Source organism: Macaca fascicularis, chromosome 2 (assembly GCF_037993035.2).
Source record: "Macaca fascicularis isolate 582-1 chromosome 2, T2T-MFA8v1.1".
Lineage (NCBI taxonomy): Eukaryota > Metazoa > Chordata > Mammalia > Primates > Cercopithecidae > Macaca > Macaca fascicularis.
The window spans coordinates 49,373,985-49,388,674 of NC_088376.1; the positions used below are offsets into that span (position 1 = coordinate 49,373,985).

The 14,690-nt window shown below is 34.8% G+C and overlaps 1 protein-coding gene and 1 non-coding gene across 2 annotated transcripts in view; one reads left to right on the plus strand and one right to left on the minus strand.

Moving 5' to 3' along the window:
* The first annotated feature begins 7,753 nt into the window (after positions 1-7,753).
* On the plus strand, positions 7,754-7,864 carry LOC123571956 (U6 spliceosomal RNA). The gene has a single exon (XR_006696314.1). It is a non-coding gene; the product is annotated as a U6 spliceosomal RNA (small nuclear RNA).
* Positions 7,865-12,095: 4,231 nt separating this feature from the next.
* The window catches only part of PLSCR5 (phospholipid scramblase family member 5), a 30,254-nt gene continuing 27,659 nt past the window's right edge, over positions 12,096-14,690 (minus strand). Inside the window, exon 8 of the mRNA XM_045386811.2 lies at positions 12,096-13,001. The gene's annotated coding sequence lies outside the window, so the exon portion shown is untranslated. The remainder of the gene's footprint in view (positions 13,002-14,690) is intronic.

Consider the following 14,690-nt stretch of genomic DNA (forward strand, 5'->3'; position numbering starts at 1 on the left):
CAGAAAGGAGAACGAACCCAGGAGGAACTACTAAACACTTATAAAACCATCAGATCTCATGAGATCAGGAAAACAGCATAAGGCAAACTTATTCTATCAGGGAAACAGCATAAGGAAAACTGCCTTCACGATTCAATTACCTCCACCTGGTTTCTCCCTTGACATGTGGGAATTATGGGGATTACAATTCAAGATGAGATTTTGGGTGGGGACACAGACAAACCATATCAAACTCTTTTACAAATTATATATAGTTTTTTTTTTTGTTTTTTTTTTTTTGAAAAATTATCACTGTGTTGCCAGGCTAGAGTGCAGTAGCATGATCATGGCTCACTACAGACTCAACCTCTCAGGCTAACTGATCCTTCCACCTCAGGCTACCAATACCTGGGACTAAAGATGTCTATCATGCCCATCTAATTTTTATACTTTTGGCAGAGATGGGGTTTCGTCATGTTTCCCAGGCTGGTCTCGATCTCCTGGGCTCAAGAGTTCTACTCACCTTGGCTTCTCAAAGTTCTGGGATTATAGGCATGAGTCCACCACATCCAGTGTATAATTCTTTTTCGTAGAAGAAATGAAACATTTTATTTTGAAAAAGAGTGCAATTGTCTCTTGGAATCCTTGGTAGAGTTGTTCCAGAATCCCCCTCAGATATCCCAATCTGTGGATGCTTAAGTCCCATATGAAATGGTCTTGTATTTGCATGTGATCTACAAACTTTTTCCTCTGTAGTTTAAATAATCTCTAGATTATTTACATTGTCTATTAAAATCCACACATTTTACTTCATTTGTGTGGATTCAACATAGTACTCAGCAAAGCAAATTCAAGTTTTGGTTTTTGAAGTTCTATTACATTATTTTTTTCTGAATATTTTTGATTTGCACTTGGTTGAATCCACAGATGCAAAACCCAGGAATCCAGAGGGAAAATTGCCTTCATGAAATATGAAACAGAGCATAAAAAATACCAAGATTAGCGTCTTCTGAATCAGAGTAGCATGGCCTTTTAGTGAGTACAACTTTGCTTGCAATGGTTATTTCTCTTTTTACTGGCCAACGTAAACCTGTGGCCATCTTACAATAGGATATTTAAATTTAATTTTATCTTTTATTCCCATTCTTTCTCTCTTCCTCCCTACCCCTTTCATTTCTTTTCTTCCTTATTTTTCTGTTTTTTTTTTAATTATTAAATTTCTGGCAGGTTTTCTCAATTTATCTTTCTTACCCTAAATTAATTTTAAAATTTAGTTTCCTATTTTCAACTCCTCCTGCCTCCCCCAAATATCCTTTAAAAAAAAAGTTTCAACCAGGCACAGTGGCTCATGCCTGTAATCCCAGCACTTTGGGAGGCCAAGGTGGGCAGATCATGAGGTCAAGAGATCAAGACCATCCTGGTCAATATGGTGAAACCCTGTTCTCTACTAAAAATACAAAAATTAGCTGAGCATGGGTGGCATGCACCTGTAGTTCTAGCTACTTGGGAGGCTGAGGCAGAAAAATGGCTTGAACCTACGAGGTGGAGGTTGCAGTGAGCCAAGATTGTGACACTGCACTCCAGCCTGGCAACAGAATGAGACTTTGTCTCAAAAAAAAAGTTTCTTATCCTTGTTAGGTAGGTTTTTTTTTTTTTTTTATTATTCCACAAGATATTAATTATTAATTGGGATTTTCCCCCACTTTTTTTCTTGCTACTTGCAATGTCTCTGTTTCTTTTATGTTTTGATTTTAGTTTTTCTGAGATCTTTCTTAAACGTCTGGGGATTTTCAGATAGTATATTATATTTATGCCAGAGGAAGTAAAATAGCAGATCTCAGCAGTAGGGTTTGTCCATCAATTTTCCACACCATGTGGTGATTTGTTTAAAATATGATTCTGTGAGGTATTTCCAAAATTTGTAGAGGTTTCTTTTTGTTCTTTAACTATTCAATTTCTCCACAGAACTTTTTTTATGTTCTATTACCAATTTTTTTGTCTCCTAGAAATATCATCAGAATAGTGAATATGTATTATTTAGTCCTCCCATGTGTCAATCAATGAATAACCTGTTTATCTATTGAATAGACATAAAATTGGACAGTTAATACACCTTAAGATTCTGTTTTTAAGTTACTGAGTGACACTCATATTTTAATATTGCCCAAACCCATTTTATGTTTTATAATGTATGTTATATTTATGTGTTCCAAATTCTAAAACTACAGTTTAGATATTTTACTACTGAAGTAAAAATAATCGTAGTGCTTGTAACATCCAAGATGTAATATCATTGTATTAGTCTGTTCTCACAATGTTAATAAAGGCCTAATGGAGACTAGGTAATTTATAGGAAAGAGGTTTAATGGACTCACAGTTGCTCATGGCTGGGGAGGCCTCACAATCATGGCAGAAGACAAAGGAAGAACAAAGACACATCTTACATGGTAGTGGACAAGATACCTTGTGCAGGGGAGTTTTTGTTTATAAAACCATCAGATCTCGTGAAGCTTATTCACTACTATGAGAACAATATGGGATAAACCACCACTGTGATTCAATTATCTCTACCTGGCCCCGCCCTTGACACCTGAAGATTATTGTAATTCAAGATGAGATGTGGGTGGGGACACAGCCAAACCATATCATTCTGCCCTAGACCCTCCCATATCTCATATTCTCACATTTCAAAACCAATCACACTTCCCAACAGTCACCCAACATCTTGATTTATTTCAGCATTAACTCAAAAGTCCACAATCCAGAGTCTCATTTGAGACAAGGCAAGTTCCTCTGCCTATGAGCCTGTAAAATCAAAAGCAAGTTAGCTACTTCCTAGATACAATGAGGGTATAGACATTGGGTAATTACATGCATTTCAAATGGCAGAAATTGGCAAAAACGAAGAGGTTGCAGGCCCCACACAAGTCTGAAATCCAGTGAGGCAGTAAAATCTGAAAGCTCCAAAATGATCCCCTTTGACTCCATGTCTCACATCCAGGTTATACTGATGCAAGAGGTGGGTTCCCATGGTCTTGGGAACTCTGTCCTTGTGGCTTTGCAGGGTTAAGCCCCCCTTCCGGCTGCTTCCCTGGGCCGGCTTTGACTGACTGCAGCTTTTCCAGGAGCACAGTGCAAGCTGTCAGTGGATCTACCATTCTGGGGTCTGGAGGACAGTGGCCCTCTTCTCACAGCTCCACTAGGCAGTGCCTCAGTGGGGATGCTGCGTGGGGGCTGCCACCCCACATTTCCCTTCCACACTGCCCTAGCAGTGAGGGCTCCACTCTCGCAGCAAACTTCTACCTCAACATCCAGGTGTTTATATACATCCTGTGAAATCTAAATGGAGGTTCCCAAACCTCAATTCTTGACTTTCATGTACCTGCAGGCCTAACATTGCATGTAAGCCACCAAGACTTAGGGCTTGCACACTCTGAAGCAACGGCCTGAGCTCTACATCGGCTCCTTTTAGCCACAGCTGGGATGCAGGGAACAAAGTCCTGAGATTGCATAAAACAACAAGGCCCTGGCCCGGCCTATGGAAACCATTTTTTCATCCTAGGTCCCCAGTTTGTAATGGGAAGGGCTGCTGTGAAGACCTCTGTACTGCCTTGTGGACATTTTTCCCATTGTCTTGGTGATTAACATTTGGCTCCTTGTTACGTATGAGAATTTCTGCAGCTGGCTTGAATTTCTCGTCAGAACATGAGTATTTGTTTTCTATCACATTGTCAGGCTGCAAATGTTCTGAACTTTTATGCTCTGCTTCTTTTTTCAACATAAGTTTCAATTCCGAACCATATCTTTGTGAATGCATAAAACCAAATGCTTTTAACAGTACTCAAGTCACCTCTTTAACACCTTGCTGCTTAGAAATTTCTTCTACCAGATGGCCTAAATCATTTCTCTCAAGTTCAAAGTTCCACAGATCTCTAGGGCAGGAGCAAATGCCACCAGTCTCTTTGCTAAAACATAGCAAGAGTCACCTTTGCTCCAGTTCCAACAAGTTTCTCATCTCCATCTGAGACCACATCAACCTGGACCTTATTGCCCATATCACTATCACCATTTTGGTCAAAGCCATTTGACAAGTCTCTAGGAGGTTCCAAACTTTCCCACATTTTTGTGTCTTCTTTGGAGTCTTCCAAACTGTTCCAATCCTTTCTTGTTATCCAGTTCCAAAGTCAATTCCACATTTTTGGGTATCTTTACAGCAACACCCCACTACCCTGTGCCAATTTACTGTATCAGTCTACTCTGATGCTGCTAACAAAGACATACCTGAGACTGGTATAAAGGAAATTTATAAAGGAAAGAGGTTTGATGGACTCACAGTTCCACATGATTGGGGAGGCCTCACAAATCATGGCAGAAGATTAAAGAAGAGCAAAGGGACATCTTACATGGTGGCAGGAAAGAGAGCTTGTGCAGGGGTACTTCTACTTATAAAACCATCAAATTTCATGAGACTTATTCACTACCAGAAGAACAATATGAGGGAAACTGACCCCATTTTTCACTTATCTCCACCTGGCCCCACCCTTGACACATGAAAATTATTACATTTCAAGGTAAAATTTGAGTGGGGACACAGCCAAACCAAATCAATTATTGACACATGCAATGCAATAGCTACCCCTATGTTATGGACATATATTTCTGTCAGTTCATCTCGGTAAACATCTGGCTTTCTAGGCAGTTACCTGAGCTTGTAGTTATGTAAAACTCCTGTTTGTTTGTTTGTTCATTTTACATGGATGGTTGTGATGGAAGATTGACATACTCTCCATTTTGAAATTTCAATGATGAATATTAGTCAAGTCTTAGCTATTACAAGTATCTGCTTACATTTTCATCTGTTCTACAATAAGACAATTGATCTTTATGGAAATTAAATATATCCAAAGCACAGTGTTCTTGACACCATGGGGAACAGACAGGAAAATGGTTCTGAGTCAAATCCTGCCCAGAACAAGCTCACAGTCTAATAAAGAAAGTGCATCAGGGACAGAAAGTAAATAGCTGTAATACACAGTAGAATATGGTAATTTCATAATAAACTTATCATTGCATTTTTTTTTTTTTTTTTTGCATGAAGTGAATGGAGAAAGTAACACACACTGGAAAAAAATTAGAGAACAAGTTTGAGGCAGAAACTATGTTGACATTAAAAGATAAAGTGAATCAGGCATAGTGGCTTATGCCTGTTCAGTATTTCACGAAGCTTGGTGAGAATAGGTTGAGGACAGGAGTTTGAGACTAGCCTGAGCAAGATACTGAGATCCCATTTCTCCAAACAAACAAACAAACAAACAATCAAAAACACAACAACAACAAAATATTAGCCGGGCATCCTGGCATGTGTCTATGGTCTCAGCTATTCAAGGAGGATGAGGTGGGAAGATTTCTTAAGCCCAGAAGTCAGGGCTGCAATAAGCTGTAATCACACAACTGCCCTCCAGCATGGGTGACAGAGTGAGACCCTGCCTCAAAAATAAAAACAAAAACTAAATATGAAGAGTATTTGGACCAGTAGAAAAACAGAAAAAAAAAAGTGTACTAAGGGAGATGGAAAAGCATAAATGAATGCAGGGAAATCAGAGTACCTCAAGCATAGTTAAATTTGAATAAAGTTAGTCAGGCTGAGATTTAAAATTAAGATGTCATTCTTTTTGCTTCAGAATTAAATTTGAAAGGTGTTACACTGATATTTCAACTTTTTAACCTTTAGGTTTCACTGCCTCCCTCTCTTGTAGGCTAATACATGTGCAGGTTTGTTTTTGTTTTCTTGTTTTTGTAATTGTACATAAATGTATGAAGGGCAGGAATTAAAATCTGCATCCTGTGTGGTGATTTTTGATAATTCCTCAGCCCTCACAGCTGTTCAATTTGCAGTCTGAATAACTGAAACATTCCATCTTGCAAAGAGATTTACATTTTGGTATTCTCTGGAAGATACAACCAGGCATAAACACAGTGAGTGATGTGCCTATATAAATGTCTGTTGCAGTCATAAATGCACATGGTGGACCCTATTTTATGAGAACAAAGGGATAGAATTACAACTTGAATATCAAGAGTTGAAATATGTTTTACCTCCCACAATGAGAAAGAATCATAAGTCATAGCAAAGAGTTTACTTTAAGAGTCAGTCACTGTAAATCATTTTATAATTATTGAATACATGTTTTTAAAAATCCATTCTACTTTACTTATAATATTTATTTTTGCAAAATCTATGTTATTTATAATACAAAGCAATACAATAATGTTTCCATACATTCAATCTCATGGAAAAGGTGAGTAGTTCATTCATAGTGGTTATTAAAGACTGTGGGTAAGAAGGAGATAACATTAATTTCCTATAGCTGAAAATGTTTTATAATATATATATGACAGAATTTTATATTTGCTTCAGAAAAGTAATACTAATATCTAAGAAAACAACTAGCAGTTTGTCAATTACTTGTGACAGTTCATGAATCACTCATGTGGATTATACATTTATAATTTTCCTTTTCTTTCTTTTATAGTATTATGAAATAAAGCAAAAAATTAAGATTCTGTTTTATTTTCTTTTACTAATACACAAATCTGGCTCCTAATTCTTGTGCCAAAGTGCAGAGTGACTGGTGCATTTATTAAGCATATGTAAGCAAAATAGTCAGCAACTGATTATACATTTGTTTATGTGAAATCTACATGTTTTGATTACTTTTTCTTGTTTTGGTTAGTGATGTCTTTATTGCTGATACTTACCTTTATTTGAGAATGAAAAGACATAATATTTATAATTTGTAGATTATGCTTCTTACCAACACTTATATTAAAATATTTCCTGGAAAGGGAGTGAAAACTCTTAGTTCAAATAGAAAATAAAAATTTTCTTTGGATTATACTAAATCATAGCTGTTCCAGGAACATAGTAATATGTTTATATTGCATGTGTAATTTACATTTCCTTTTATTTATTTTTCAGACCCTTTTTTCTTCCTTAATGAATGTATTAATTCTTCAAATTCCTCAAAATACAGTAAAACTTTGTTTTTAAAGTTTTTTTATGTTTTTTGATTTACATTTGTTTCTTCATTGGTCAGCTATGTTTTGGTTATCTTGGTTTTCTATGCTTCATATATGTAGTGGTTCTTAGTTCACTTATATTTAAGAATGGAAGACTGGTGACTCTTGTTATTTTTCTCCGTTTTATATACTGTTGTCCATTTTTCTACTAGATCTCTCCCACTAGTAGGACTAGGATTGGGAACCAAGGTAGAGACTGTGCTTATCGCAATTAGGGTGAGCAGATGAGGAAATCACTCTTTGGATGCTAAAATGAGGAGAACTTCTTCCTTTGGCGTGGGAAGCCATTCCAGAAACTTCAAAATCTTGGTTCTCCCTGTGCAATTAATTAAGATTCAATAAGAGTACTAATTTGGATTCCTGAAAGTATAATGCTGGGCTGCTTAGGCTTAGTGTTCATTGAGACAAGGAAGAGGCTAGCAGTGAGGTTGGTGTGGGACACCTGACTAGCATATTTCATTAGACAGACTTTCAATTAACTGTTTTCAGTTGTTCTTCGTACTCCCACCTTGCATGGTATTGCTGTCTTTGAGCCAGGTAGCTCCCTGGGATAAGGACTTTTCTTCATCATAGACTGTTCGCATGTACACATTTAATCTGACTGATAGGTTCACATATTCCTCGATTCATCAGTGTTCCAATATGACTTGGAATTTCAGCCTAGAATTTATGAGTATCTTTTTAAAAATATCCTGTGCTTGCTTTGGCAGCACATATACCAAAATTGGAACGATACAGAGAAGATTAGCATGGCCCCTGCACAAGGATGACACACAAATTTGTGATGCAAATTTGAGAGGTTGTTTTGTCTATCATCATTTGCATTTGCTATAATTGTATTGGGGACTTAGGAGAGAGGAGAGACAAGTTATTTTCATTGCGCCATTTTGAACTTTAAAAGGCACTTTCAGACGCTTAGTTTTAAAAGATCAGTCTACGCCAGGTGTGGTGGCTAGTGCCTGTAATTCCAGCACTTTGGGAAGCTGAGGAGGGCGGGTCACCAGGTCAGGAGATCGAGACCATCCTGGCCAACATGGTGAAACCCCATCTCTACTAAAATACCGAAAAAAACAAAAACAAAACAAAAACCCCAACAACAACAAAAAAACAAAACTGTAGTCCCAGCAACTCGGGAGGCTGAGGCAGGAGAATCACTTGAACCCGGGAGGTAGAGGTGGCAATGAGCCGAGATCACACCACTGCACTCCTGCCTGGAGACAGAGGAGACTCCATCTCAAAAAAAAAAAAGAAAAAAAAAAGATTAATCTAGCAATTATATGGAGAATGGATTGTAGGATAGACTGGATGGTGTCAAGGAGAATAAGCAGGTTTAGGAATAAGATAATGACAGTTGTGGATACACAAGAAGAAATAATTTCTTCCCTTAGAATAACAGATACAATTTTAATGTAAATACAATATGTGAATATCCAGACTACATTCTGCTCTAAATTATTTTCTAATTCTATAATTAGGTTCTACTGCTAACTTTAATTGATAAATTATATTTTCTAAAATCTAATATGGAACCATGACATCTGGGTTTGCATGCAACCCATACAGAGGAATTTATTCAAAGTTAGAAGCTCTAATTCTTTATCTAATTCTTTATTTTTCTTTGTGTTTTTTCTATAACCCCAGAAAAATTATATCTGAGCTTAATCTTTTAACTCATGATTAACAGAATGTGCAGGCTTTTGATTCTGGAATAAGTACCTCACTCTTACTAGAATAACAGGGTTATTGAGCTGTTTTTATATTATTATTCTCTGGACTTCGTTTATATTTCTGGTAATTCCACTGCAGCAAAATAAAATAGTCCCGGCTTCATTACGACCTGGCAGTGTTACCCTCTCCCAGATCATCGTGATTGTTATTAACTTTTTATGTTAATTCTAAGTTATTTTTCTTGTATTTTTAAAAGTCACCTAGTTTATCTGCTTTCTTGCTTTTCATTTTGCCTGGATGCATTAAATCAGGACCCTCAACAAAATAAATTTAAACTGCCTTCTCCAAGGCCTAATAATATTCTAAGATCTAAATCCAAAGGAAATAACTAAATCCTATCTTTTTTGTTAACTTGCTATAGCATTTAGCCTGGTTAATCACTGCCCACTTTATAGAAATCTCTCCTCTCTTAATTTCTAAAGCATTAGACTTTTGTTTTTCCTGCTATTCTCTAGGCAGTTTTGCTCTGTCCCTTGTGGACTCTTCTATTCTTGAAAGTATGGTGTCCCAGGGCTTTCTTCCACTTTTGACACTTATCTTTTCCTGCTATATAGCTTCAAGGTTTTACGTCATGCACTCATGGTTTAAATTTCTAAGTTCAAAACTTTAAGCTAGAGCATTCTCCTGGCAGGTACTTGCAAATTTTCTGGACTTTGATGTTCCATAAGCACCTCAAGACCAGTACATTAAGAAATGAATTCCACCTTCTCAACTTCTCTTCTTACTGCACTTACGTGCTGTAAAATAAACTAGTAATGAAAGTATTACAGTATGCATTGATGGTAAATTAGATACCAAGTAATTTCAGAGTATATATTTTGTCCTATTTATTATTTTGATGAAAGGACACACACATCCCCATAAATTATACACCTACAATGCACCCATAAATATAACAATTTAAAACACTTTTTAAAAAGGATGAATATATCTTTCCCACCTTGAGTTCTCATGTTGGATTGATCCCATATCAAATCAAATAACCACTGAATTTTGTGAAATAAAATACTAACAGCTGAGATTCTAATATGTTGGGTAGTATGATAAATCCCAGGAAAATTTATCCATCTTTATGAGTTAGACATTTTGACAAATAAATCAATGAAAAAATGAAATAGATATGTACCAAAGATGGATTCATTTAGAAACAACTGAAGAGAAAGGTTGACAGTAGTCATATAGAAAAGAAACATTATTTTTAAAAATTTTATTCTTAACTTTTTTTCCTATGAATTCAAATGTCACAAGGTTTTCCTTATGAGGCAAATCTGAATAATTATTTTTAAAAATAGTTGTACTTTAACGATTGTGTGTGTATGAGCCGTGTGTGTGCTTATATGTATTTTTATATCTATATATTAAATGGGTTTATTGTTCAAAAATTTAAAAACACAGAATTATTTAAAGTAATATTTAATTTCCCCCATTATGCCTGACCCTACATTGAAATATTTACTGTCAAAATTTTGGTATGCATTCTAGATTTTTGAATTTTAGAATGCCCTATTTAGTGTACATGTAATTATTTTTGTTTATTAACATTTTAAATGTATTATTTCATTTCATTCAATTTCATTTCAGTGTTCACATGCTCTGAAAAGGGCTTGGTTTTCCTTTACCAACAATATTACAGATACTTTTCATCCCTGCTTCCTTCCCTTCCACTCCCATCTACTTGGCTACCAATCTATTTCATTGTTAAGAGGAGATGATTCCATTCTATGTTTGAACAATAATTTATTAACTAAGTCACCATTGGTGAACATTAGTATGTCTTCATTGATTTTACTGAGAATATTAAAACAATGTTGCAGCAAGCACCCTGACACATCTTTGAAAGCTTTTGTGATTACTTAGCAAATCTACAGGCAAAATTGCTTACTCGACTAAAATATATATTTAGAATGAATGCACTTGAAGCAAATTTTCTCTCCTAATTAGTTGTATCAATTTACCTTACTGCCAAGTATATATACTTTCTTGAATCTTTGATAACAATGGATAATTCAGATTTTTGAATCTTCTATTCTGATTCATTTCTTTAACAGATACTTTGAACATAATTTTATTTTTACTGGCCATTAATACTGTCTTTTAGTGATTTTTATGTTCCTGTGCTTTTCCTATTTTCTTTCAGTATATTTGTCTCATATATTTGCAGAAGCTCTTTCCTCATTATGGATAAGCACTGTGTCTTCTTTTATATTGCAAGCTTTTTTTTCAATTGTCTTAGTTTTCATTTGCCGTAGTTGTTTTTTAATTTATTGCATAAAAGGAATGTTAATGTTGAATTCTACTTCTCTATTTTTATATCTAGATTTATATTTGTATGTGGCCTAAAATCATATTTTAATTTTTCTAAATGGTCGTATTAGATAACAATCTTTTCAGCTTCATGTTACAGTGTACCTAAACACTTGTGACTTAAGCAATAACACCTTAATGGTCTCAGCTAAGAATTTTGGAGGTAGGTAGTCCAGGACAGGGAAAACAATTTCATCGTATCATCAAAGACCTGTGTTCCTTCTGTGGTTTTTAGTTTACACCTTTAGAGTATTGGCTTGTTGACTTGTTCACACAAGATCAATGCTCTGTTCTCAGGTATCACATTGTGTTCCCTGGAGGAAGAAGTAATCAGAAAAATAGAACCGGTAACATCTTCCCCTTTTTACAGAGAAGTAAATGCTTTACTAAAAGTCCTAATACAGTTATGGTTATGTTTCATTGACAATACCTGACTACGTGGGGCCCCTAGATACAAGGAAGCTGAGAAAGTAATAGACGTAGGGCTGTAGAGTAGAACTATAATCTAGCTATCATGCTTTTAAACATATATCAAAAACATCTTACATGGCTTTTAGATGATTGTGTACCTGTTCTTCTGCTGTAGCAAGTAAGGAACATAACATTTTCATATTCCTTTTTCTCTTTCTTTCTCTCTCTAAAACACACACAAACCACACATTTAGCCTCTGAGATTGATATGGACAAAAGGGAGTCTGGAAATGCACTAGCTAAACAAAAGTGGCTCCATGTTGGCTAAGGTTTTCCTTACCAGAGTTTATTGAATGATTATTCAATGAATAAATAGTCATTTATTTATTGACTTATTCCTTTGAAAACATCCTTTTATCATAAATTAACTTTCCATATAGAGTAAGCATCATTATATTTCTGGACTATGTATGGCTTTTTTTTTTTTTTTAATTTCTACTAAGAACCAAACTGTCTTAGTTCCTGTAATTCTTCTTATTTGTACTGAGAGACTGTGAGAGCCAGTAACTGTGTTTCTGGAACTTGGCTGCCAAGAATCAGGAAGACACATTCCTATTTATGATTGCATGTCTATTTCTCCCAGCTGTGTTTTGTAGGCCAGAATAACCTCACTCATTAAGATTGTGTAAGTTTACGAACAGCCCTCAGGAAGAACTTATTTTCCACAAAATATACGTGTTGTTCTGAATTTGATCACAATCATACGGGTTCCCCAGAGTTAGATCTAGGAGCTTAATACTTCTCTCAAATCTTTACAATATTTCTGTTGATCAAAAAAGTTATCTCATGGTTTTGAAAGGTGAGCCACTAATTTGAAATACCTTAGAGCAGATCTATGTCCGGGCTGGCATTCTTTTAAATGTATATCTTAAATAAATCAATATGGCTTTTACGTGATTTGCATACCTGTGCTTCTGCTGTAGCAATTAAGAAATTTAACCTTTTCCACTTCTCTCTCTCTCTCTCTCACACACACATGCACACACACACATTATATGTAATTAGTTTTTAATTTTACAAGAATTGAATCATAGTTCTGCACACATGCAAAGTAAATGCTTTTCCTTTACCACCTATATTATAATTTCCATCCTGTCTATCTCTCTATGTATTTTATCATCTAAAAATCTCATTTTAAGAAAAGAGAACTCCATTCTATGTATAAACCATAATTTATTAAACAATTTACCATGGTGAGCATTTTATATATTTATGTATAGTCTTTTTATACATACTCTTGTATAGTAGAAAGACTTGTGGGCACAAAGTAAAACAAAGTAATTTAGTTTTTATATTTCTCATTTTCTAAGTCTTCAGTATACAGAGGTTGTACCTGGTCATCTCTGATGGTATGTAAAACTGAAACCCTCTGTTTTCTTGTGAGGTCCAATGCAGGCCAGTCATATGTGTGGAAGTGCTTTGAAATATTCTAAAGAATTCTTAAAAATAAGATGATATCATTGTTATTATTGCTTAAAGATAATAGGGTAGAGATCTATAATGGGACTCCAGAGGGGCATTATAGTACTATAATATAAAGTCTCAGGCTAAAGGAAAGTCTATGTAAGTAAGCCAGACACTGATTACTAAAGCATTTGAAAGCCAAATTTTGGATCTGGACTTAAAAACAGAAGTTATACTATTTTGTCAGCATTAGAAAAGAAGTTGTTTATGACACTGGTTGTATGTTAGAATTACTAGTCATTTAAAAAAAAGAATTAAGTGACTTAAAAGATACTCTTGGGGATTTTGACTTAATTGATACAGAATGAGGTCTGGGTATGGATATTTTTTAAAAATAGCTATGCTATTTAAACGTTTAACCTGGGTTAAAAGTCAACATAGAATAAGTTGACTTTTCTACATTTATATTGCTTTTCCTTGCTTCTGACCCATACCCTAACTCTAGATAGAATATTTATTATGGTTTTGTGTTCGTATCACCTTGCTATCTTAAAAGCCTATTTAAAATGGTGGGGCATTCGTATCCATTGTTAGACCTACTCACACTTGCTGGATGACCTTTAGTCACCAAACTGGAACTTGACTCTATGGATGTGTCTTGGCTTGGCCTACAAATTTCCTCTGAAGGTGATCAAGATGCAACATACAAATGATCAAAAATGAGTGGATTTTCTGCATAACTTTAAGTAATTTTAGATTTTGTATACTGATGATTTAACTCTTAAGTGACAAATAGAAAATCAGAGTTGGGACTCTACTTTCAATTATATGCTTGATTTTATGGTGCTTTTATTTAACTATTTGATAAGCCAACGTTACTCAGTTTCCTTAGAAAAATAGGAATATATGCATTCACTAAATTGATGGAAATTGTCCATCAATTCAGTCTGCTCATTAAAAATAATAATTACTAAACTCTCACCATGTGCATAATCCATCAACAAATACAGTGTTTCTCAGTTTATTAAAAACATAACATCAAATTTCACCCTTCTACATACAAAATTGATGTGTTTTATTTCCCAGATTACAGAAAGAACAAAATGAATGCTCAATAGAAATTTGTATTTTCAAGATTCTGCTGGTGTAGCTAAGCAATGTCATCACAATGTGAAGTGTTGCTGCCATCTGCAGTATGAAAGACTTATTAAACGTGTATATTACCTAGGCATATGTAACTGGATTTAAAAAGTAAGAACTGTTTAATTTCTCTATTAGTCTTTCTGTGTATTTTCTACAGCTAGCCTTCAACGTAATTAAAAATATGGTATAGTTTAAAACATTCGATGTACTTAAGTATATAATGCAGTTGCCAAAATGAATACTGACATTTTATTTTCTTTTATTATTTGGTTAAGCTACAATTAATACTGAAGAGGCAATGAAATGGTAGACCAAAACCACATTTATGATTTATTGATATTGGAAAATATTTTCCAAATCTTTTATGTTTAATAAAGTTTTTTAAATTAAATAATCCAATATAATGTAAACTTTTTCTCAAAGGTATTTTTTCAGGCTTACACATTAGCTACTTCATCGATTATATGGAATAATAACCAAAAAGATATCCACAGAATAACACCACAGATATACGATCAGTGGATGAAAGATTTAAAGTTGTTTATATGTTACCTTTCTAAATAGAGACAGCACATAATATT